Genomic DNA, 26,130 nt, shown 5'->3' with positions numbered 1-26,130 from the left:
ATTTGTTTCATTTTTTTAATCATCAGATGAAAAGATTGACATGACAATGTATGAAAAGGTGAAACTGCCAGATTTACCTATGTATAAGAAAGCCACAGGCACTTCCAGTTCTGGCTTTCAAAACTGAAATTTAGGTATGGAAAGTTAGCCTAGATAGAAGCGTATATGACCCCAAGAGAAAATAAAATTCAGATCAGTAAATGTGGAAATACTTTGCATCACACAAGCTTATTGGCAGTGAAGGAGAGATTTCAGACAAATTTGCAAAGACAGAAGAATCTGCTGGTTGAAATGCTGATAATTCATCCATGAACTTCTCACTGTTTCAACCTGTGGAAAAGAAAACATGCTTACCATGAATGGTACCAGAGAGGGTAGCTGGGTAAAGGTGTGGAAAAATGAATGTAGCGTGAGAAATGTACAGGTTAGAGTGAGAGTGGGAATTGGGGGGGGGGAAGGCCAAAAATAAGAAGAAGGTAGAAGGACTTCGTCTGGAGACTTATTCTTAGTGGAAAAGTTGCTGAGTTGCCTACAGTTTTGCCAGAACTCTTTGTTGACCTAATGGAGGTGCCAAGGTCACTGGAGCTGCTGGGATGCTATTGGAGCCACATGAGAAGTTACCAACTTGTGTGTGATTCATAGCTGGAAGGAGTGGTAAGGAGTTGCCAGTCTCAAGCGGCAATAAAGCAGCAGTAAAGGTTGCAAATTGCTGTAGGGTGATGACAAGAGTGGAGGCTAAACTATTCCAGGAGAGAAGAGTTCTATGTGTTAACTAGTTTTGGTTAATGGGAGCACATTACACCAACGCTGTGCCTCTGCACTATAACCAATAGACCTCTGGTGCAATTTATAAGGAATAGTACTAACCTCTACAGATTCACATAACTTCCTTAGAATTGGCCTAGCCAGTTTGATCTATCTTGGAGAAGCTGCTAGAGGTTCCTCACTTTAGGGTGGTGAGAGGACTGAAACTCCGTGGTGCTGCTTTTCAGGGATCATATCGGACATTTGGAACAGCCTCCCTGTGGACATTCAGTTGGCTCCCATTTTGATTACCTCCCAGAAGCAGCTCAAAATGGAGTTATTCCAGCGGATACTTGGGCCTTGATACTACCTTGTTTGGGTGATAATTTTGTTTACATAATTTGTATATTATGCTTAGTTGGCAAGTGGATATTTTAACTGTACTTTTATTGTGCGCTTTATGTTTGTGAATTGATATCATATGGAATGTTCTATAAATGTGATAAACAAATAAATGTAAGTGTATTTATTTAAGAAGTAAAAAATGGTAGTGGTGATGGTGATGGTGATGGTGATGATGATGATATCCTTTCAGTTGAGTCTGACTCTTAGCAGTCCTATATGCCAGGTCTCTCCACATCTTCCTATCTTGCACTATTTCTTTGAGTTTTTCCATGCTCTGGCTGGTGTCAGCTTTGATGGTTCTTTGATGGCCTGGTTTCCTTTTACACTAACTCTTCCAATTTAATTGCTTTCTCCAGTGAATTCCCCTGCATGACATAGCAAAGGTAATTGGGACATAATTTCATGGTTTTGCCTTCCACTGACATGCCTGGTGTTATGCATTCCAATAGAAGGTAGTCCTCAACTTATAATCACAATTGGGCTCAAAATTATTGTTGCTAAGTGAGACAGTTGTTAAGTGATTTTTGCTCCATTTCCTGCCACAGTTGTTAAGTGAATCACTGAAGTTGTTAAGTTAGTTACATGGCCGTTTAGTGAATCTAGCTTCCCCACTGACTTTGATCCATTGACTGGAGTTCGTAAAAGGTGATTCCATGACCCCAGGACATTGCAACTGTCATAAATATGAGTCAGTTTCCAAGGCTCAGAATGTTGATCACATGACTATGGGAATACTTCAATGGTTGGAAATATTAAAAAAAGATTATGTCACCTTTTTCAGTGCCGTTGTAACTTTGAATGGTCAGTAAATGAATTCTTTTTGCCTTCCAGTGTTATAAGTCGAGGATTACCTGTACTGGCTTGTTAATCACCTTTGCTGTCCAAGGAATACACAGGAGCCTTCTAAGCATCACAGCTCCAATGAGTCAATTTTCTTCCCATCTTGCTTTTTTAAGGTCCAACTTTCAGAACCATAGATAATTACGGAGAACACAATAGAGTGGACTAATCTTGGTTGCCAGACTGATGTCCTTGCTTTTCCATATTCAGCTCATGTTCATCATGGCTGTGCAACTCTATAACCCAACATTTTATTTCTGTGCTTCATTCACCGCTCTGGGCTATCTGAGATCTTAGGAAAGTGATTTTTTCCCCACTCATTCTATCTCTTCACCGTCAGTTTCTATTTTGATGCTACCCTTCCTTGCAATGGTCTTTTTAATGTTCAGAAAGAAACCAAAAGTCTCACTTTCTTCTTTGATTTTCTTGATCTCATGTTCCAGGCTTTCTCTGGTTCCTGAGAGGAAAGTTGTGTCATCAGCATACGGAAGATTGTTGATATTTCTTTCACCAATCTTTACCCCAATTTTGGTTCTTCAAGATCTAGCTTCTTTGTGATCATTTAGGCGTATTTGAATAAGACAGGGAAGAGAATGCAATGTTGCTGCACTCCTTTCTCTATCTTAAACCAATCATGCGGCATTCACATAGTGGCTTCCTCCTTTGTGTACAGTGACAGCACCAATTTGACCAGATTTTCTTGTAGAGCTCCCCATAGCTTCTCATGATCAATACAATCGAAGGCTTTCTCATTGTCAATGAAGCACATGTAGTTCTTGTGTAATGTAGTTCTACAAAACTACATACATGTAGTTATGTAGTTCTTGTAGTGCCATAAGAACTACATAAATGTTTTTTGTATCTAACCTAACTTATATAAAGAAGATTGATGAGATAATAAGGGCTTATTGAGGTGCTAGAAACAAGATGAGGGACAAGAATGAGGGACTTGGTTTCCCACCATGCATTTGCTTCATTATATTTTCTCTCCCTAAATGATACAATAATAGAATAGACTTTACTGATACCATTATTCTCTCTCAGGCTTATGTTAAAAAGTGTGCTTTTATGTTATCCATGCTATCATTTTTCTTTCTCTCTCAGTAAGAGAGAGGGAGAGAGACAGAGAGAAGGAGGGAGGGGAGAGGGAGAGAGGGAGAGAGGGGGGAAATGTGGATGGTCACAGGGAACAAGGATATGATGTGAAGTAAAACTCTACCTTAAAAAAAAGTTAGCTTGGATTTTCTGAGTCCATCTTACATTCTCCACAGCTCCTTTGTTCCAGTGGCTACAATTTTTTCCCTTACCTTTTTTCATTAGATTACATTTCAGGAACTGGTTTGCTGTAATTCCAACAAAGTGAACCTAATGGAGCATGCTCAGTCACCTGGAACCTTTTCTTCAGATTTGATGCCCCTTGGGAATCCTCTCTATGCCTTAAACTCAACCTGTTTATCTGGTACCAAATGACAAAATCTAGAGACCAGGCCCCCAATTACAGTTCCTTGCAAAGTCCATTAAATTCTTGTAAAGGCAGTGGGCATGTTGCCAGAACCATGATTTAGAGAGCTGAGTGATGAACCAGGAAGCTTCTTGCTAAACTAGGACTCCTGCAGGGACCTTAGATGAGTAGCCATGCCTCAGTCTTCCGTTGTCACAAGAAAGATACCGATTACAACACAAAGGGTGGCACCTCCTTTCCAAAAAGGAGAGGTGAATTGGAACTCTTGACTGCTATCGTTTCCACCCCAAACCAAAAATTTAATATACTCCCCCCCCCCCCCCCCCAAAAAGGGGAGGGGGGGAGAAAAAAACAACCCCCCCCCCCCCCCCCCCGGCCCCTGTTTTTTTTTTCTTTTTTTTTTTCATGTATCACTTGCTAATGATTACCTTCAGTGTTAGAGCATTGCTTATATACAGTATTCCTTAATGCCACTTTAGAAGCCCATTGAAAACTGACAAAAGTGTGATGCTGTTGCTGTTGTGTTAACCTCTCTGAAATATGAACAAAAAAGGAAATTAAATTGATTTCTAATCTGATAATTGAAATATTTTTGAAAACATTTCTGAACAGCTTGTCATTAAAATAATCGATAAATATGTAGGGAGTATATATTTTTAAACCCGTGATAAATCCATTCTAAATAAAACACCCCTTCCCTTTCTCTATTCCCATGGCTTCCTACTATACAGGTAGTCTTCAACATATGACCACAATTGGGATCAAAATGTCCATTGTTAAGCAAGGCAGACGGCAAGCGAGTTGCACCCAATTTTACAAGCCTTTTTTTGCTACAGTTGTTAAGCATATCACACAGTTGTTAAGTGAATCATGAGGTGGCGAAACAAATCCAACTTCTCCCATTGACTTTACTTCTCAGAAGCCCCCCGGGAAAGTTACAAATAGGGATCAAGTGACCAAGGATGCTGCAGTCATCACAAAAACATGCCAGTTGCGTAGCTCCCAAATTTTGATCACGGGATGCTGCGATAGTTGTAAGTGCGAGAACCAGTCAAAAGTAACTTTACTCAGTGCCATTGTATTTTCGAACGGTCACAATATGAATGGTTATAAGTCGAGGATTATCTGCAGGGGTGGGATTCAAATTTTTTAACAACCAGTTCTGTGGGCGTGGCTTAGTTGGTGGGCGTGGCTTGGTAGTCATGTGACTGGGTGGACATGGCTTGGTGGTTATGTTACTGGATGGCCATGGCCAACTTAACATCACTCACATCGAGGCACACATCTCCTCGCCTGGCCTCTCATGACTGTGGGGATGCTGCAACAGTCGTAAGTGTGAAAAGGGGTCATAAGTCACTTCTTTCAATGGTCACTCCACATAAGCAAAGTACCAGCAAAGGAAGGGGAAAAAAAACTCCAGAGAAGTTTCAGAGACAGGAAGTCTAGTCCTGCCAAGAATGTAATAAGGGTTAACAGAGAGGAAGTTTCTGTAAGCAATACCAGAATGTTTCCTTCCTGCCTTCCTTACAGGATTAGGCCAGTAATTTCTTCTAACAATCAGTTCTCTGAACTGCTTAGAACGTTAACAATCGGTTATAGCAAATAGGTGTGAACTGGTAGAATCCCACCCCTGTCTCAGGACTAATTTGATGAGTTCCTTCTTTTAAGTTTCAAAAAGCAGACAGAAGCAGGCATAAATATTCATCTTTGGTCCTAAGAGGGAAGAACCACCTCTGCTACTAACATCTTCATTCCCCATAAACATCTCTAAATTCTGAAATGGCAGTCACTATGTTTTCGTTGTTTTCAGTAAGGAATGCCATCACTCACAGGCAGGATTTGCTCTATCATAGTGATGGACATACATGTAATGGATTCATTAGGACTAATATATTGAAAGCAAATGAGACAGAAAGGACAATCTGCTACTCCAGGGCCAAAACAAAATATGCTTAAGCATACATTGGCCTTTTTACTTATGACAAACGTGTTCGGCCTTCAGAGGTTCATCTCTAGTCATAGCTGCCCTATAATTCTACAGACTGTTTTACATTTTTACCCTTGTACTTTACTACTATTTTTTTTATTCTTCTTCAACTTCTGTTCATGGTGGCACAGTGGTTATAATGCAGTATTGCAGGCTAATTCTGCCGACTACCAGAGGTTCGATTCTCACCAGGCTTAAGGTTGACTCAGCCTTCCATCCTTCCAAGGTCAGTAAAATGAGGACCCAGATTGTTGGGGCCAATATGCTGACTCTGTAAACTGCTTAGAGAGGGCTGTAAAGCACTGTGAAGTATATAAGTCTAAATGCTATTGCTATTCTATTCACTTCAATTTGCTCACCTCATTTATTGGCTGGCTGTACACTAGTATGTTGTCTGATATTATTGAGAAATGCAAAAACAGGTAGTCCTTGACATGGGACAATGGGATTGTCATAAGTATGAACCAATTGTCATGCACCTGAATGTTGAACATGTGACCTTGGGGATGCTGCAATTACCATATGAAAAATAGTCACAAGTCATTTTTTTCAGTGCCATTGTAACTTTGAACAATCACTAAATGAACTGTTGTAAATCAAGGACTATCTGCAATCCTAATAGTGCATTCTGTGATTGATGAAGCCAGTGTGGTCCCTCATGCTAATTCCTATGACATACAACTGTATCCATGCAGATAGTGACTATATGTTCAAAGGGTAAGCAGGAATGGGAATTGACCTATCCTATTTAACACCCTGTTTTCAGGACCAGATTTCCAGCCTGGCAAATTTTCAGACTGATTTTTTTTTGTTACAAATCTATCTGGTGGGGGATTTTCTACATTTATCTAGAAAAATGTGCAAAGTTCTATGCACCTTTAGTTGTTGTTTTAAATAGAGGCTTGTTTCTTGATGCTTCCTGGAATGGCAGATGGTTACTAAACATTTTTTCAACAGAATGGAATGGAATGGAATGCCGCGAATTCCAGGTAGGCGACTTGGTCTATGCCAAAAACTTTTCCGGCAACCCATTGTGGGTCCCAGCAACCATAACCTACCTCACCGGCCCCAGGTCTTACCGTTTGCAAACTGCAGATGGCAAATCCTGGAAACGGCACATAGATCAGTTGCGTTCCAGATTGCAACCCGGCTCACATAACTCCCGGGAACTCTGACTAGGGGGAGGAAATACCGATACTGATGGGTCCGAGGGCGAAATGGACGACAACGCCATTATAGAAACACAACAGCCAAGAAACGCGCCACTGGAAGAAGAATCAAGGAGGGCTTGCCTCACCGCGGCTCGACTCAGACGGAAGCAGGCCCACGAGACCCCGGAACTAACCCCAGGAACCTGGCTGACTACAATGGGGAGAGCGAAAATAACAGCGCCCGAATCATCTCCCGGAGAAGCGGAAGCGTTGCTACCGGACATTGCGGGAAGCGCTCAACCGGAGCCAAACCGCGAGCAGAAACTGATGGAGCAACGCAAGTCGACCAGGCAGGTTAAAAAACCTGCATACCTTCGAGAATACATCACTACCCGTGTAAACGGAACCTGGGGGAAGGGGTGTTATGAACTAATAAAATACGCCTTATTAAAAGTTAACAAAGCTAGCTAGAAAAGCAGGCTCGAAATCCTGCTCTTCTGATTGGCCCATCAGAGCAAGTTGGGATTGGTCCATTCCGGGCATCCTGATTGGCTTACAACGGGCCGTTCCCATTGGAAAGAAACCAAAGGTATTAAACGTAGTTCATTGGTTAATGGGACAGCAGCCAGCCCTATAAAAGGGCTGTTGCTGTCCAAGGGTTTTCGCTCTGTTCTGAAGTCACTTAATAAAGAGTTGAGTCACTACCGATGCCTCGTCTCCGTTCTTGCGCCCACGCCTCGAACTTAACACTAAACATTTTTTCAACAGAATGGAATGGAATGGAATGGAATGGAATAGAATAGAATAGAATAGAATAGAATAGAATAGAATAGAATAGAATAGAATAGAATAGAATAGAATAGAATAGAATAGAATAGAATAGAATAGAATAGAATAGAATAGAATAGAATAGAATAGAATAGCTTTATTGATCAAATGTGACTGGATGTACAAGGAATTTGTCTCTGGTGCATAAGCTCACAGTGTACATATAAACAGCAAGTCATAATCATAGTTACAATCATAAGTTTGTAAGTTACAAACAACAAGAGGTGGGAACTCTCCTTTTTTGTCCATTGCTGAGAGGGCCTAGGATCTAAGGGCTGCACATGCAAAAATCATTGAGCAAAAATAAATAAATCAGAGGGTTCCTCTTCCGTAGACATTTTTTTCTGCTCACACTGGCATTACTGTAAATATAATTCCATAGTATATGGAATGGTCCAAATTCATATCTGGGCATATTTGAGCTTTTTCATACATTACTATATATATTTAGAATATATATTACTGAAATACCTGAAAAACTTATTTAGGGACAGATCGTCATGAAGAAAAGCTATTCATGAGGTCGTTAGGAATCAACATCAACTTGATGACACATAATCAACTAATTAATTATAATATATTTCTGAAATTGAAATTGATTTTTTTCAGTATACTAACATATCTTGGAGATTACTATAGTTGAGTCAATCTGATGCAAAAGAAACAATATTTTCCACCCCTCCTCCACCTCCTCCTCCTCTTCTTCTCCTCCTCCTCCTTCAGAAAAACTTAGATCTTTTGATTTTCCCCACTTGTGCTATCTTCCCTTCTGGAATACTGCCATCATCATCATTTTGCCATTTCTCCAACAGCTCAGCACATCATACCATGCACTGACTATTTTTAACAAGTTCTCTTCAACAGGAATTAACTCAGTCTTCCAAAATAACATACTCATTAATTCACAGGCCTTCCATTACTGTTTTCTCTTACTTTTAAGAAATGTAGCTGGAACTCTGGAAAAATATCTAGTGCTAATAAGATATATGCCTTTATGTTATCACCTCTTGATAATGTTAAATGTATTTAAAAGAAGAAAAGTGAGAGAAAGAAAACAGAACTATAAAAGAATAATTTCCAGAGATGTTCTTTAGAATTCCAGGTTTAAGTTAATTCTACTTGATGTCTCTACTATGTTGCACTGCCATTTAAGAAACTAATATCAATCCATCCATCGTGAGGCCTTTGTTCCCAGGTCATGTGAGGTTGAAGCTAGAAAGAAATCAAGCTTTTTAGGGAAAGTGAGGTAGCAATACAATTTGATTTCATGTTCCTTTCTGTTTCTTTTGTAAAATATGCAAGAAACTTTTAGGGAAAGTGAGGTAGCAATACAATTTGATTTCATGTTCCTTTCTGTTTCTTTTGTAAAATATGCAAGAAACTTCATTCTTTCCTTTACTGGAGTGTAGAAACCCTGTCTTCATTTGCATTTCATTACAGAATGTCAAGGAAAGCAGAAATATTTGATAAATGTGCTTGTAATGCTTGGTCCCCACTATGTATCTGGCAGCAGCCTTGTAGCTACGAAGGCCTTCCATGATCACACTCCCTGGCCTGAGTGTATTTTAAAAGCATTATATTAATTTTAAAAAGCAACGAGTATCATATTGGAAAGCATATCGTCAGCTATTTTTATTTTCTGGACACTGATTAAATCACTTTTTTTTTTTAGAAAAAAGAAACCTTGTGCGGAAGCTTGATTGGCTACCTAGGAAATGGATGAAGGTAAGGAGAGATATTAGATAGCATCATCTAATCATAGGGATGAGAGCAATCCAACAATCCAACAGCCTAACAAATAGCTGCTTTGTATCTCATAATATCATTATAAGAACTGTTTTGTGAACAAGCAAGACCTCACCCCTCCACCCATGGCTATAAGTGTGCCTATACAGATAGTTCTCAACTTAAAACCATTCACTTAGCAACCACTGGAAGTTACAACAGTATTGGGGATAAAATGACCATTGTAGCATCCCCACAGTTATGTGATCAAAATTTGGGTGTTTGGCAAATGGCATATATTTATGACGATTGCAGGGGTCTTGGAGCTTACATTATTGCCATTTGTCACTTCTCAGGGGGTTTTCAACAGGCAAGTCATTGGGAGAATCTGGATTCACTTAATGACCACATGATTCTTAGCAACTAATAATTGGCCACAACTCACTTAATAACCACCTTGCTTAACAATGGAAATTCTGGTCCCAATTGTGGTCGTAAATCAAGGATTATCTGTAATTGAATCTTACACTTCCAAATGTATTGATCAGCTGAAAAAGATTGGGTGGTCTTAGGGATTCTGTTGTTGTTGTTTTTTTAACTCAGAGTCATGCTGGCAAAGCGAACTGGCTCAATTAAGCCTCTTGTGTATTGCAAAAGCATATTGGCATGCCGGGTCACTAATTCCAAAGAATATCTTTCATTATATCTTTCAGTGGATGAAAAAAAATAGTGGCATTGTTATTAGTTGTTCTAATCATCATTTTCTAATTGAAAATGTGGTTAACCATTGAAATTCACAACCCACATAAAGGTTTATCTTATGGCTGGCCAAGGAATCTTGTTTTCCCTGCAGCTTTCTTTAAAAGTCAGTGAAGACAGTGCTGCCATCTCTTGGTCATTTGTATTAAGAGGGTGATAGAGAAAGAGAGCTCCAAGTTACACTTCTTATTACTAAATGAAGGTAAAATTAATTAACTAATCAAGTCAGACAAATCAGGCAGTTTCCACATCAGAGGTTAAGAAGAGGCAACCTTGCTATTGGTGGTAAAACAGAGAGATACTGGATAAGGATATTCACTTAAAATGATTTTACATCTGGCTAAAAATATAAGGAAGTATTCTTTCAACCAGATTAATTCAAAGATGCCTATCCATTGTTTAATCCATTGTTTAATGTCACACGATTACAAAAGTCTAAAGCAGGGGCGTCCAATCTTGGCAACTTTAAGACTTGTGGACTTCAACTCCCAGAATTCCTCAGCCAGCTTTGCTGGCTGAGGAATTCTGGGAGTTGAAGTCCACAACTCTTAAAATTGCCAAGGTTGGACACCCCTGGTCTAAAGTATGAGTATTATCTCCCCTGCAAATGATTAAATTAGAAACAGGTACCATAAGATATATATGATCATTACTTTGAGAGATATGAGATGTCATTCATTGATTTATTCATTCAAGTGGTGCAATAATTCAATGTGTTTGTTTGTTAAAAAACATATTGTAGTTTAGTTCTTCATGAAAATAAAATGGGATGGATTTGGGAAATGAAAATGAATCAATATTGTGCATCAAGCAGTTGTGATTTTTTTTTTTTTTAAGAAATCGATCTATTGAGTTATCTACAGGATTGGACTATATTAGAAAGAGCATGTGTTTTGTGTCAAGATGTATCCTTCCTTCTCAATTTCTCTTTAACTTTTGCCTACTGTATCTTAAACTATGTTCTGACAAACAAATCAGGAGAGACACAATTTTGACTTTCTGAATCAAAATGGATATACATATTGTTATTACCAATGAGTTGATTTAGGTCAAAAGAAGGATGGATCAAATAGCGCAACAGTGCTGTTGTCATTGTTGTCACCATCATTATCATCATCATCCATGAATATGTGTCATCATCATACATCAACATGTAGTAAACATGTAAGTATATTCTAACATTATTTTATGTAACATTTTATTTTATGGCATGAAAAACAGAGGTGGTATTCAGCAGGTTCTGACCAGTTCTGGACAACCGGTAGCGGAAATTTTGAGTAGTTCGGAGATCCGGCAAATACCACCTCTGACTGGCCCCACCCACATCTATTCTCTGCCTCTCGAGTCCCAATTGATTGGCTGGGTCTTCTTTTGTTGGCCTGTACAGGAGAACGGAGCTGGAAAGTAGGTTAGTGGGGTACGGAGGGAATGGGATTTTGCAGTAACCTTCATCCAGGAGTGGGGTGGGAATGGAGATTTTGCAGTATTCTTCCCTTGCCATGCCCATCAAGCCATGCCATGCCCACCACACCATGCCCACAGAACCGGTAGTAAAAAAAATTGAATCCCACCACTGATGAAAAATATAACTTTTCTGATCATTGCTTGACGGTAGGCATTAGTTTGATCAGGAACTTTGTGAATGAAACATATCAAAGTGAGACATCCTTGTACTGGTCTCCTTGCCTGCCATCTAAAATGAAAACAGATGACAGCATAATTTATCAAAGCAGCACAGATTATGAAGCAATGAATTAATATTGAGGATTAAAATGCTTCATTGTTACATATATACTGTCTAATAAAGTATATTAAATAACATTATTGAAGCTACCCTGCCTCTGTTAATTCTTTTATTTCTTCTTCTAGTTTAAAACTCTACTTTAGGAGAAGTAGAGTTTATCACTCTGCAAGTAGCATATTATATTTGTGATGGATAGAACTGTTTCACAAAACATCTGGGAAATACACTGGGAGGAGTATCTATCATCTATCATCTATAATAACTTAAGCCTTTAACATAATGTGTAGAGTAAACAAGTAGCAACATACATGATACAGAAATAAGGAACCATTCTTTTTACCACAGGCTCTACCTATGCACCAAAATTGAAAATGAAAGATTTCTCACTGCCCGTGTACACTTCACTTTCACTCAAAAAACAGGATACAACAGGGGCGAACATCTTTCTCAGAGCCTACAGATGGAAAATCCTACCGTCCTCCCTGTTCCTTTGATTGACACCACCCATTACTGCTTATTTATGCCCAGACATTTCAGGATAATTTTTCTTTCCATCATAGCTGCCTGTTTCTAACTCAAAATGCATGTATCAGGGTATCACAACATAAGTTCCACCTGTTTATTATTTGTACTTGTATGTTGTCGATAAGGAGTGGAATTTGCATTACAGTGTATTATGCATTTTTGGTAAGTCTCATCTACCCTCCAGACAATTATGTTTCTTGGTTAGAAAGAACCTCACTGCTACTAATCTCTTTGGGGAAATTCAAACTTTTTTTTTTTTAATATTGTAAGAAATCCATTTGGATTTGGCAGCGTAGACACTGAATAAATAAAACCCAGGAATTCTGGAATTGGTACTCCAACACATCTCAATAATGCCAGAATCAGGGAGGCTGGTATAAATATTTCTTTATATTCAAGGGAAACTGGGCTTGCAAATTTTAATTACGATAAATGACATCCAAATCCCATGGATGAAACCATTTTAAAAAGAGTCAATTTTGTTAATGTCCTTAATCTGACTGTTCAACCTGAGGAAATCCCTCAAGTGCTGTGGGGCAACAGCATTTAAAACATCATGCTTTCAGACAAGCAGTGGGGATCTAAATAATGTTTATGTAAATACATGCATTTGCAAGTGTTTCTAACATTGAAATTCACTTCAGTTTCTCCCTAAGAACATAATCCAGTCAAGCCCTTTTATCCCATTGTTTCAGATCTAAGATCTTCCTCAGAGTAAGCAGAAAATATGCACACACAAAAATCTTCCTTGCTTGGTATACTTTACCTGTTCTGTGCAATTTAAAAATATGTAGCTTATTAGGAATTGATTTTACAACATTCTCAATAAGGTTATTACTATCACCATCATCATGGTACAAGCATTGGTTTGAACACCACATACTTTCATTCGGACTGTGTATGGATCCTTTGTGTTGTTTAATATAAAAGAAGATAGACCAGTATTTATATCCCTCACAATAAGAGAATGGATTGTTTTAAGGTTATACAGTCCATCTGTGATAAAGAAAGGAACCTTACAAAATGATAAATATTTTCATTAAAAAACTTTAAAACTAAAAGTTCAAAGATATGTTCGCTTCTCTTATATCTTGTCAAAACATGACTTAGGGCCCAAAACTAATCTACTTTCAATTTTATTCCATATTTCAGTGCTGTCATAGTACTCAGCAGAGAGTATTGGAATACGATCATTTTTTATTTTGTTGATGTTACCGACAGCTTTATTTCACAAAGCAATCTTATACTATGTCTACCAGTGGCAGGTCACAGAGGTCAAATAGTCTATCCTTACAGGTAGAGAGCTTATTAAATGGCACGTCTATTAAAGGCAATGGACAACATAAAGAAACACTCCAGGAAAATATTTTTAACATAGTTCAATGAAAATATGAGCAGAAGGAATAGTAAATAATTTTAAATGATGCCACCATGGAAGTCACATCCCTGCCTTTTTAGAAAAGAAAAAAAATCCTGCAACAAATATTTAGAATTAAATGAATAATAATGACAAGTTTGAAATCTTTCAGGAAAAAAAAATCAGTGTAGCTATCTGATGCTGGTAATGGCTACGGTAACTCATACATTATTTTATTTTGCGGGGTTTTTTGCACTTCTTTCAAGGTAAGCTAATACTTGATTTTGAACACCATATTTCAGTATTAAAACACCACCACGTTTGGTTCTGGGAGCCCTTTTTCTGATTAAACTGTCTTTTCCATCTCTAATGGTTTCTAGTTTGTTTCCAAATGATAGTTCAAAATGCTGGTTCTTCTTAACCATAATAAAGTTTGGGAATAGGACTGTTTGAAGGAATTCCCTCCACTATGCCTCTTCCCATTTTTTTCCCCAAGGAAATTGACTGAGTGGTAAAAGACAGCCTTTTTTTCTATTGCCAAGGTTGAGATACATTGCCTTAGAGAAATTCAGTAGGTTTTAAGGAAACACTAAGTGCTTTTTATTTTTCAAAGCTTTGACATTGGTATATTCTGCCCTTGGGTGTTTTTCATTGCTTTGTTTCATTTAATTATTTTGTTTTATCTACTCTTGGCTTTAACAGGCACATTTTGTTTGATCGGTTAGAATAATGATTTGCCACTTGAATTGTTGGATTATTTCTGCTTTGCCATTCCCTTACACTTTAAAAATATTTTCATAATAAATAAGTTTTAACAATTCTGTTGTAAACATATTGTAAACATATTACACTTGATTTGAGCAGCTGAATTGGTGCCAGTTTGCCAATAAAATAATGATAATACATCACAAGGGTACTTATATAGCCAAATAAACCCTACATGCTATATATCTGGATAATTGACTGTATTAGCTTCTTCTTACAAATAGTATGAATAGTACAATTGCATACATAGTATGTATGTTAAGTTTTGTATGTTACATACAAGTTTTGTCTGTTTATTGTAGATCACATGATGATGATGCATTTTTTTCAAATTTTCTTGCTAGCAACTTAAAATAATAACAGTCATGTTCAGAATAATAGAGACATTATTTTCCAGAGGTGAACTAAACACTAGAATCTTATATTCTTTGCCCATTGTATTCTAATCGTTTTCCAGAACTGGATCATCCCAAGAATGGTTACATTACTTCAAAATGGCCAGATTGGTATAGCCTGGCGGAGGGGGAATGGGATATATCATCTCTGGAATTCAATTTTTGGGTACAATTCCATTCTTGTTCAACTGCATCTTGAACCAAAAGGTGTAAGTTTGCTGCCAGATGAAAGTTTATTTATTTGAATCTATATCCACGTATATCACTTGCAAGGTTTGTTCTTCAGATTTTAGGGCATTGTCGTTCTTTATGGCAAGGTAAGGATGTTATGGAATGGAGCTGTAATGCAAAGTGGACAACAAATTTCATAAATGCATTCTGTCCTGGATCCCAGATGTGCCTTATGGTCATCCATGCATTCTCTACTATAGTAATTTTATAAAAATTGAAGATATTCTCAGATATGCTCGCTGCCCCCAAGATATTTGGAGATCTGTGTTCAAGGAGTAGCAACAATCACTTTTTTTTCCCAATGTGAGGTGTCTCTTGTGTCTCCTCTTATTCTCCCATCACTATATCCAAGATTTTTAAAATAATGTTCTCAAGAGATGAAGGCAGTAATTCTTCATTAAGGCATAGACATTTCATGCTGACACCAGCAAAAATGCAACATTCCTTGCAAATAGTTAGTAAACTTCCAGGGCAGTGGTGGGATTCAATTTTTTTTACTACCGGTTCTGTGGGCGTGGCTTGGTGGGTGTGGCATGGCTTGGTGAGCATGGCAAGGGAAGGATACCACCCCATTCCAGGGGAAGGATACTGTAAAATATCCATTTCCACCCCATTCCAGGGAAAGATTACAACTTGCCTTGGCCAACTCATCAGAGGACAATTCATTGTGGCCAACTCACTATTGGACAACTCACTGTGGGACAATTTAACAAGTCAATTCAATTGTTTAAAATAATTTTAAAATTATTTCAATTTTTGTCATGCACATTTCATTTTGTCCCTCCTTTTGCATCCTTTTTTTAATGATTCTATCCCACCATTTCTTTGATATTAATGTAGCTCTTGTCCCATGGTGAGTTAGTCCATGGCAAGTTGGCCGTGGCGAGTTGGCCATGGCGAGTTGTCATAGACCCTCAGACAGGGGGCTGTCTGTGAAGCAACACTGAAAAGCTAATAAGAAATGGCCTGTTTCAGTCTCTATTGACTTCTCCAGTCCACTATTCTTAATACAGGCTAGGAGCAATTCTCCACATCTTCAGGCAGTTTTTTTTCCCAGTCCTACTGAAGTTGCCAAGACAGGAATTGCAGCCCTCTACATTCAGTGTGTGTGTGCTCTCCCCCCAGCTATTTTTAATTAGCTGCAATAAATATTTTTCATCTGTAACAGAAGTTTCTTGTTATCATCATTGCTGTTTCTGGCATTGTTCTCTGGGAATATACATTCAGTGTTCCATTATCGGATGTTTGTAAAAGCATTTCGAGAAGGCGGACTTAAAAGTGAGTCAGAGCTGGGAATTCATAGTTTTTCAAAGAGCAACTCACACTACATTATCTTGAGACTTAACCCTTTCTTTTCAGTTTTCTGCCATTCTAACTGACCAACTGCCATAAGCTTCAACAGGATTGCCACAGTGGGAAGAGGCACTTAATGGTTACACAGTTTTTTTGTTCACCGATCACCCAAACTGAAATCTCTCCATTGGTGGCTACCGACATCGCACTCTATCTACTTCTTATCAGTGGATTCATCTGGTCAAATAATTAATGAAATACAGACAACATAAAACATGAGTTGTTAAAGTTCACAATTACCTTCCTGTCGAGAGCTTCGCTCTGGATGTACTGTCCTTGCTTTAACATGTGGTAAATCATCTACCTAAATGTATTTGCACCCAATCATTTTTTAAAGTCACAATCTTTGTAGTGTCAACTTATCAAGGGTCAAAGGGAAGAACAGGCAAGATTCCCAAATCAATCTGCTTGTAGAAACTGTCTCATTTCATTTCAAATTACCTGCTTGGGCTGAAGCAGCGGGCTACGGACAAACTGCCTTCCTCCATAAACCATGACAGCACAGGTCGAACTTATGTGATCATTCATAAGGGACAAGTCAAGCTGGAGCTGTCATTAACTACTTTTAAACTGCTGTGCAGGGTTAAGTGATCTTGCAAGGCAGCCCTAGATATAAATACTATTTGGACAGTTTAATGTCAAGAGACAATTCCTCTGGGATTAAAACTGTGTAACCCAATAGTGTACTTGTTGGAGGAAGGGTTAAGGTAGTTGGGGTGCTTTCTTGGAATTTCAACTCTGCTTTAATTTGCACTGTGTTCTGATGACAAAGGTAGCACATTATAAACCCTAATCCTTTTGCCAGCTTGGTGCTCTTTAACCACTTCTCTTATTTAGAAGGAAACATCTTCAGGCCTAGTTAACAACTTTAAATGGGAGAAATTAAACATAGTTATATGATGATTTGACTCCAGAGGGCTGTATTAACAGGCTATCCTCCAGTCTGTGATTTGGTAGAAATGTATGCCAGCATAAACTACACTGCATAAACTAAATTACGTTAGAAAAGGTTCTGCTTTTACTATTTTAATGAAGGAAAAGTTAAGGAAAGCAATGAGGAGATAACCCTGGCTGCATTTTCTCTTTCACCAAATATCAACTGCCAGTGAGAGAGGGAAAAAACACCAATCACTCTCCTAAATATAGGTGAGGTGAGGTGGAGCCAGTGTAAAATGTTGGATAATCCACCCATCAAATTGTTTCACAAATAGAATGTGGTCACCAATGTGCTCTATCTCTGTCAGTCAGACTATTTCAATCTACATATCCTGGGTGCTAAACCTGTGTCCAAAAACAGCCTGGCTGACAGGTCACAGGTGCAGAGAAGCAGTAAAAAATGAAGCAGAGAGAAAATAATCCATAACAAGCAAACTCTGTCCTTGACAACGGCTACAAAAGTAGTGCTGGCAGCAAGTGGCCATGGTTAATCTGTAAGAACACCATGGAGTAGGCAAAATGGCCACACAACAGCAAAAAGTATGATCATGTAAAGTTCCCAGTCAACAGAAGCTACAATAAATCTCTTAATTCATTTATTGATAGAATGAACAAGATATAACTGGCACTTTCCAGGTTTAAGTCAACTTTATGTGCATTACAAGATTTTTTAATACAAGTCTAGCATTATTTTAGAAGTGTGCCAAACCCATAATTTCAAAAAAAAAATAGCATTCTTTTAGACATGCACTAAACCTGTTTATATAAGAAGCTGGTGGTATTACTGAACATCCCATCTACTGGCTCCGTTGCTAGTATCATGCCATGTTGCTAGCCACAGAACTGAGCAGTAGGCTAGTTATCACGTCTCAGCTTTTCTCTCAAACAGCTTGCAAAATTTCTGAATAATTAATAATCAGTTTTCATGATCTGGTGCAAGCTGGTTACACCACACCATTTAAGAAACTCATCTTGGAAATCACAAGTCACACTTTAGATGGACATATGCTGTGGAAACCAGGTGTTTAGTTTCTCCCAGCCCAAACCAAAATGTCTGTAGATGCAACCAGAAGGCAAAAAGTAGTTCTACTGAAGCTTATACTGGCTCAAAGCTATTGGAGCGATCCTGAGTGTACTGGTATGCACATCATTAAGAAACTATTTCAGAACATTTCCACAGCAAGAAATTATTTCAGAAGGGAAACACTACTTTGAAAGTGGAACAGCTGAAGACAAGTTTGACCTATTTTAATTTGGGGGCTGGAGAAAAAAACAAAGGTAAAGTCATGAAGATATTACAGAAACAAACAATCAGAGAGGCATATTTGTACCATGATTAGAGAGTTGGGGGAATAGTTCTATAGTATCTTATTTGTACATTTTGAATGTACAAATGAAACGATTTGGCAAGAGGACAAATGTCAATTTCACAATGTCAGATTATAAAATATTACACAATGGAATGTCCCTGCAGTGGTTCTAAAACGTATTTGTAAAAACGTTTTAGTGGCCCAACAGAAAATTATTCTCATGATGATATGCAGTAAAGTTATTTTTAAACATGCAATCAATGTTTTAAAAGTCAACTCCAAAAATATAAAGGAACAAAACAATCGCTTAAAACAGAGACTAAACTAAAACAAGCAGCCAGCACATGCAATTTCAGTTTATAACAAACTTATAGCAGGAATATTATAGCAAGAATCTTAACGCCTCTAATAGAGTTATAACTACAGTGTACTATTCACGTAGGGACAACATCAAGCAGCTCCTAATGTGAAAGTAAGTCTATAAAAGTCACTTTAAGATTTGAGCATCTGATATTTTAAAAACAGATACTGTCCTTCAGACTGCAGGCAAGACACTAGGGAATTACTTCAAGAAATCATAACTCACAGAAATGTAATACATTAGGGAAAGTAAACAAAACCTCTCTTCCTGATATTCTAGCTTTCCAATCACCTGAGAGTTTATTATGGTGATAATGGTTTTTCTTTTTCCTTTTCCTTTTTAGTTGGGAACACTCAGTTGGAGTTTTCTAATCTGTAGCTATATGATTTCCTTACCTTCTGTTGCTGCTACCTACAAACCAGATCACAGTGTTATACAGAAGAGAAATCTGTGTCTCTGAACAGACAATGAAATGCAACATGGATTATACCAGACATGTCCAACCCGAGGCCCACGAGCCACAGGAAACCTTGGACAGCTAGTAATGCAGCCCACAAGATTTTTTAAAAAAATAAAGTTTGTGATTCATATACATTAGCTATATTATGTATTTTATATGCGGCACAAGTCAGTTCTTCATTCTATGCACCCAAGGCAAGTCTTGGATAATGGTATAATGGATCATATCATTCACATTCAACAGCAGTAGTTTCAAATATATGTACATAGACTGTAAATCAAAGCACACCACTTTTTCAGGGAGTTGATTATATGCTCAAATTTAGACATAAAGAGAAATTCTGTGCACTATGTTTGCATATACATTTCCTATTAATCTAAGAGGCTGCAGTAATATTTAAAAATCTAATTACGCATGCTAAAATACATTAAGTTAAACACAGTGTTTGATCTCAGTGGAATGTCCTTCTGAGATTTAATTTTCCCATTTTAAAAAATGTTCCCCTGACTTCTGTTTAAAAATCGACGTGCACTGTAAAACTCTGTAGCCCATAGTAATGTAGGTAGCCTAGTAGTTAAAAGAAAAAAAATGTTTTGCACGTAGAGAATATTAAGTTCAATGCACATCTTCTCCAGCTACAAGAAACTGAAACATGAACTCAGGAAATCTCAGTCTCATACGGTATTTGCAAAATTGCTGGCCACTTAGAATATTAGCTTGCTGGACGAAATGGCCTCATTCAAAAATATCCAAATGGTGTGCTTTTTGTGTTCCAAATCTTGTCAAAATATACCTGTGACTGATTTGGGCTATTTTGATTAATTATATAACAAGCTACTATGGGCACATGCAGCTGATATTTGCTCATTCTGGTGAGTAAATGAATCCAGAACACTGATCACCAGACCTGTGTCTAAATATGCATTTATTTCCTCATCTACCAAAAAAATTGCCGTAAAAGCAAAACCTATGGTCCTCTGTATCTTATATGCCATCTATTTCCACCCATGTGTCTGTGAATATTTTTATATTTTATTATGCCAAAATCCCAGAGGTTACTTGCAGAGCAGCTGGTGGTGGTGGGAGGCTGATATACCCAGCTGAGATGCAGCCCCTCAAAATCTTCCCACTTACAACTTTCTAAGCCTTTGCAATTTGGAACCCTGGCATACCTGTCCAAGGTAGCAAGTTACCAGGACAAAAGCAAAGGAAGTGGGGCAAGATGAGGCAAGGAGAACTGAGTCACTAACTGATGCCTATCATCTGATCCCTAACATAGATTGCCATTTGCCATTCCCTGCCTTGAAATAGTATTTCTCTCGGCAACAGAAAGAAACAGCGCTGACAGTAGTTACAAGTTGTAACTGCAACCCCACAGCGATCAGCAGAAGACCAAGCTATCCCTCTGTCAGGATCAGACCATCTCCTAGAAAGCCTTTCAGTGTTATTGTACTCGTTGTTTTGTTGAACACCAGGGGGTTAGGATTAACAATTTATTGCCCTGGGGCTGAAAAGGATCTTTCTGCTCCCAGACACACTACTCCATTTCACAAAACATTGATGGGCAGTACACACTTCTGAAGAAGCTCAGTTCTTCATACACTTGCCATCTTAGATCATCCTAAAATGCAATGCCTAAATTGACAAGAAGCACTGCATCTGAAGTCCTCAAAAATGGTAAATGGATTATTTTTTTAAAAGTACAGCTTCCATTCAGAATTTCTGCCATCCCCTATGGCTGTCAGCTACTCACCTCACCAGATCAACCTTGAATATATTTGTGGGATGGGTTGTGATGCTGTTGAATGGGACTAACTCCCATTCAAGGGTGCCATTGGTACCCACACAGGAAAAGACCATTTTAATTGGTGAATGGTGTGGCAAAGGGCAAGAACAGAAGAGAACAGCAGAGGTCTGGTGAGATAGATGGCAGGTCAATAGGAGTCCAGAGTTTAGCAGCAGGAGGTCATCATCAATACAATGACTCAAGGGTCTGATAGCAATCACCTCTCTCATCAGAAACTATTGCCACAAACTGACTACTGTGAGACCGAAGGCCATTATCGCCTCACTACTTGACTGGTTCCCCTCTGTGTGGTGAAAAAAATCCACCATCTTCTAGTGTACATCACCTAGCATTGTGCTGGAATCCAATCATCATCCCTGAAGAAACAGAGATAGTATGTGGGAAGCCTTATTATGGGCCCAAAGTCCAATGTAGCACACAAAGAATATATGCTGGGCTAATTATTATAAACACTAAACCAACCATCTCTCAGTGCAAGGATGGCAAACCTGTGGCCCTCAGGCATCACACCATGTTCAGGCAAAATCCAACATGAGCAAAGCCAATTTAAAAATCTCTGAAATATCCTCCCAAATAGACTAATTTTCCTGGAGAGGTGTTAAATCTCCCATTTCAATCCTTAAAATCTTTTAGAGAGTCCACGGTGGGGAAAAGGGGGTGGGGGGAATTGAACATTTCAGATTTAACTTCAGAGACATTAAAATGCCCTTAGTTACATCTCTGCAACTGCTAGACCTAGAGAATAAAAGGCTAAAATTTTTCCTACTACTGCCTTAGTGGGAAAGGGGTGTTTTGTGTGTACTGTATAATGTGCAGCCTAAAGCTTCTTTCTATGTAACATTAGAAGGGAGTAAATGCATCCTTTGTGTGTGAAGAATTACAATGGCAGTTCAACTTAAATACATGGTCAAAGGCTAAAGATAGAGATCTGACCAACACTGAGCAGGTGACATGGGCTATTAAATATCTACTATGTGAATCATCTGCATTCACGCTGGAGCTGTAAAGTAATAGTAGTTTTCCAGTAATTAGAAAGAGAGATGCCATCAGTAACTTTTCATACAACATGTTTAAGAGGCCAAACATGCCAGTGTCACATAGCAACTGCATGAAATTAATGCCTTTGCTAATGAAGGATGAACAGATTAGCTCAGATCTGCATGGTATCAATGATTCATTCCCAGATGGAATATGGGGCAACAAGTTGCCGTGATAAAGTACATCTAAGTACTTTATCTGCAGGGAAAGCAGACAGATACAAAACTCCTGCATTATATTTCAATGAACCCATACTGCTTTGGTTTCAAAGGCAGCTGCTATTGTTTTATATTCAAAGCTTGATGGATTGTCTCTCTGGAAAGAACATTTCAGCAAGGTATGGATTTGCACCGGCTATCTTGAGTGAACCTGCAGAAGTTGAAGTCGGATTCAGTACTAATAATAATCAGGTATGTGGCCTCCAAATGATGTCCTCCGAGAATGTCAGAGAAGTTGAAAACTTTTATTTGCATTCTTCTAACTATTTTGTGAGTCAATTTGCAAAGAGAAAAGAACGTCTTAGAACATAAAGCATTCCTAAAGCTCTGAGAAGAAAATATGGACCTCTGCTTCAGATGAACAGAGGAAAGCTGTTGTTTTATCATCAAGACAGTGGTGGGATTCAAATATTGTTGCCACTGGTTCGGTGGGCATGGCTTGGTGGGTGTGCTTTGTGTGCACACGCATGCCAAACGTGCACTTTGCGCAGGCACAGAGGTGTTTGCGCAGTCTCAGAGGCATTCTAACTCGCCTCCTGCAAGCCTGCACGATCCCAGTCGCTTCGGCAACTGACACGCAGCATTATTCTGTGGTGCGCAAAGCAGCTGCGCTTCAAATTCAGCAGATAAAAGTGAGTATGGGAGCCCCGGTAAGCGGGTGGGCCCAACAGCAGTGCGGTGGAGAACCGGTTTGGTCTCCGCTGCTCATCGCTCCTACCGGCTCGCCAGAACCGGGCCAAACTAGTCAAATACCACCACTACATCAAGAGTACTTTGTGGTTGGAATTTTTTGTTTCTTTTCATTGTGGATTATAAGTATCTAGCTCATTGAAGAGAACTGATGGCAAAATATCATTACAACACATCATGAAAAAGTGAGGAAAAAACCCAGCATTCAGATAAATAAATGCCTCCAATTCCTATTATACTGATTTAATTATAAATATGGTGTTTACTATGACTAGATAGAGCATTTTGTGCATACAGAACAATTACATATATACACAGAGTATGTGTGTGTATGTGTGTGTGTGTAATTGTTCATTGTTTAAATTCATATACTGAAAATATGAATTTGAAAGCCAGAGATATACAGGTAGTCCTTGAGTTACAACAGTTTGTTTAGTGATATTTAAAGTTACAACAGCACTGATCTTCTGACAAGCAGAGTCAATGGGGAAGCCAGATTCACTTAATAACTGTATTACTAACTTAACAACTGCAGTGATTCACTTAACAACCGTGGCAAGAAAGGTCATAAAATGGAAGAAAACTCTGTTTACAACTGTCTCGCTTGGCAGCAGAAATCTTGCGCTCCATTGTGATTGTAAGTCTAGGACTACCTGTACAATATATACTTAAGTCATAAGGATAAAACCTGAAGGGTCTGAATTTCAGAAATACCCTTTCCCACTTCGCCCCATTCATGGTCTCTTTTCATACGGTGTTCTATCAAATGAACTATTGCTAGACAAAGGTTTAGCTCTCTCTCAAATTGAGTGCTGGATTCATGTTCGGAAATAACCCAACAAGTTGCAGGCACAAAACACTTCTGCACCTGCAATCTTTCACTTGGGCAGTGTGAAACATGGTTAAAATCCCTGTCCCAACTATTTCCAACATTTGCCCAACCCTGCCTGGCCGCATGTCCCACTAGTGGGTGATGCTAGTTGGGAATGGAGGCCAAGCCAGGGGAATCCTCTATGCTTTCCTTAACTTCTCTGACATTAAGCAAAAAGGACAGCACTGCTCAGTGGTCTTGTTCCTGCAGTAGCACAATTAATGCCATGTACTGTCCTGTCAGTTCAAGGGCTGGAGGAAAGCATATTAATGTGACCATGAGGGAGAACCCAGAATGCATTTTAATGAGGTCTGTTTTTGTCCCCCATGTTAGATTTCTGAAGAAGCATCAAAATCATCTCTGAAGAAAGTTTGCATTAATTTTGGTGGAGTTAACACCATCTCAAGTTAATATGTGTAAGGCTGCAGCTGGATTTTAATTTACATTTTACAATTCAGTTGCAATTCATCGTTCCTGCAAGGTATGCTATTTGCCTGAGGAGGAAATGTTTTGAAAGAGGGCTTACGCTACAAAGCAACTAAGGAATAAGCAACAGACACAGCATTACATAAGATGCATTTTACATAGAGTGGATACTCAGAGCTTGATAGGCAGGATTCAGTGACAGAAGAAACTAATGAGAATAGCTGCTCAGGATGGGTGGGAGTTCCTGAAGGAGATGTGAAAAGCACAGTTCCAAACAATTACAACAGGAGGGGGAAAGAAGAACAGACAAAACATTTAGTAAAGATCTTTTTAAAAAAACAAGGAGACATACAGAAAAAAGAAAGAAAGAAAGAAAGAAAGAAAGAAAGAAAGAAAGAAAGAAAGAAAGAAAGAAAGAAAGAAAGAAAGAAAGAAAGAAAGAAAGAAAGAAAGAAAGAAAGAAAGAAAGAAAGAAAGAAAGAAAGAAAGAAAGAAAGAAAGAAAGAAAGAAAGAAAGTCCTCAAGAAGAACTACAGAAAGGGTAGCTGGTGTTTGAAAAGCAAAAGTTCAAAATGAGGTGAGCTGACTGAAGTCTGATAAAAAAATAACTATAAATTATTTAGATATGTTCAAAATAAAATGATGATGTAACAGATTTAAAAAGGAAAAGGCAATGCCACACCTCTCCAATTTTATTTCCGACTGTCGAACCAAACTCCTGTGCATTTTATCAGCAAATTGTATAATTGAAGTTTAAGCTTGTTAAAATGTGCTTTTTCCTCTGAATAGGTTTCCAGGACCAGATAGTGCATCCTCCAATAGGGAAGGAACCAGCTACGTGTCTGCCTTACTTACTGTCTTTGAGACAACCTGAAGAATTGATGAATCATCAGATGACTGGAAATGTTGTCCTTACCTCAGACATGGGAAGGAAGGAAGGAAGATCCAAGGAACTACAGATCAGCTTGACATCGATACCTGGGAAAATTCTACTGCAAATTATAAAGAGATTAATTTAAAGATAAAAGGATAAAGAGATTAGCTTCTTTAACAGCCTGTTGGAATACCGATGTAACTTGACTGTATCATTTGTTGAAAGGATACTTATATAGTTCCCAAGCAGATGCCCAGCAGGTGAGGTTGTCCCCAACCCAGCATCCTGTTTGTCTTCCGGTGAATCAGAAACTGACATAAAAGCAGTTAAAAACCTGAGAAATTCCAGTGCATATATGGAAGCTTTAATTAATGCATCTCAAATTGCAATTAAAGCACAGGAAGAAGCTAGTTAACAAACACGATATTGTAAGTGAATATAACCTTAACATTCTCTTCATTATTATTTGGGGGGGGGGGGGAGGAACATTGGAATAATGAATACTTACAACACACATACAGAGATTTAGTGAACGTCACAGTCCTTCCATTGCTTCAAGTGTGTTGCAGCTTCTCCTATATTCTTAACACCAGGGCCAGAAAGGGCCAGAGTGAAAATGCAGGGAAAGCTTCATTTTTTATTTGTCAGAAATTCATCAGAGGCCAGGCTACTACTAGAACATGGTTATTTTTTTAAGCAAATAAAAGAACTGATATCTTTTTTTGTCTAGACTATTCCCAAGTATTCACTATTAAATATCCATGTCTAGTGGCCACTGTAACTTAGCCTAGCCATTTATGGCGTGGCTGTTTGAATATGTTCTACTTTTAGGAGACTGTGACTAAACTGGTTCTCAAAGAGAAAACAA

General features: G+C 38.4%; 1 long non-coding RNA gene across 1 annotated transcript; it reads right to left on the bottom strand.

Annotated features, from left to right (window-relative positions):
- Positions 1 to 209: 209 nt before the first annotated feature.
- LOC148131281 (uncharacterized) lies at positions 210 to 16,569 on the bottom strand. Its single transcript, XR_015748345.1, has 4 exons — positions 16,512 to 16,569; positions 11,473 to 11,594; positions 3,880 to 3,984; positions 210 to 330 (listed from the first exon to the last, which is right to left on the bottom strand). It is a non-coding gene; the product is annotated as an uncharacterized LOC148131281 (long non-coding RNA).
- Between the last annotated feature and the right edge of the window lie 9,561 nt (positions 16,570 to 26,130).

Source organism: Notechis scutatus, chromosome 3 (genome assembly GCF_049901735.1).
Source record: "Notechis scutatus isolate UNSWTSFEM ecotype Mainland chromosome 3, rNotScu1.2, whole genome shotgun sequence".
NCBI lineage: Eukaryota > Metazoa > Chordata > Lepidosauria > Squamata > Elapidae > Notechis > Notechis scutatus.
Note: the sequence above shows the minus strand (reverse complement) of the source record. Positions and strands in the feature narration are given on the sequence as shown.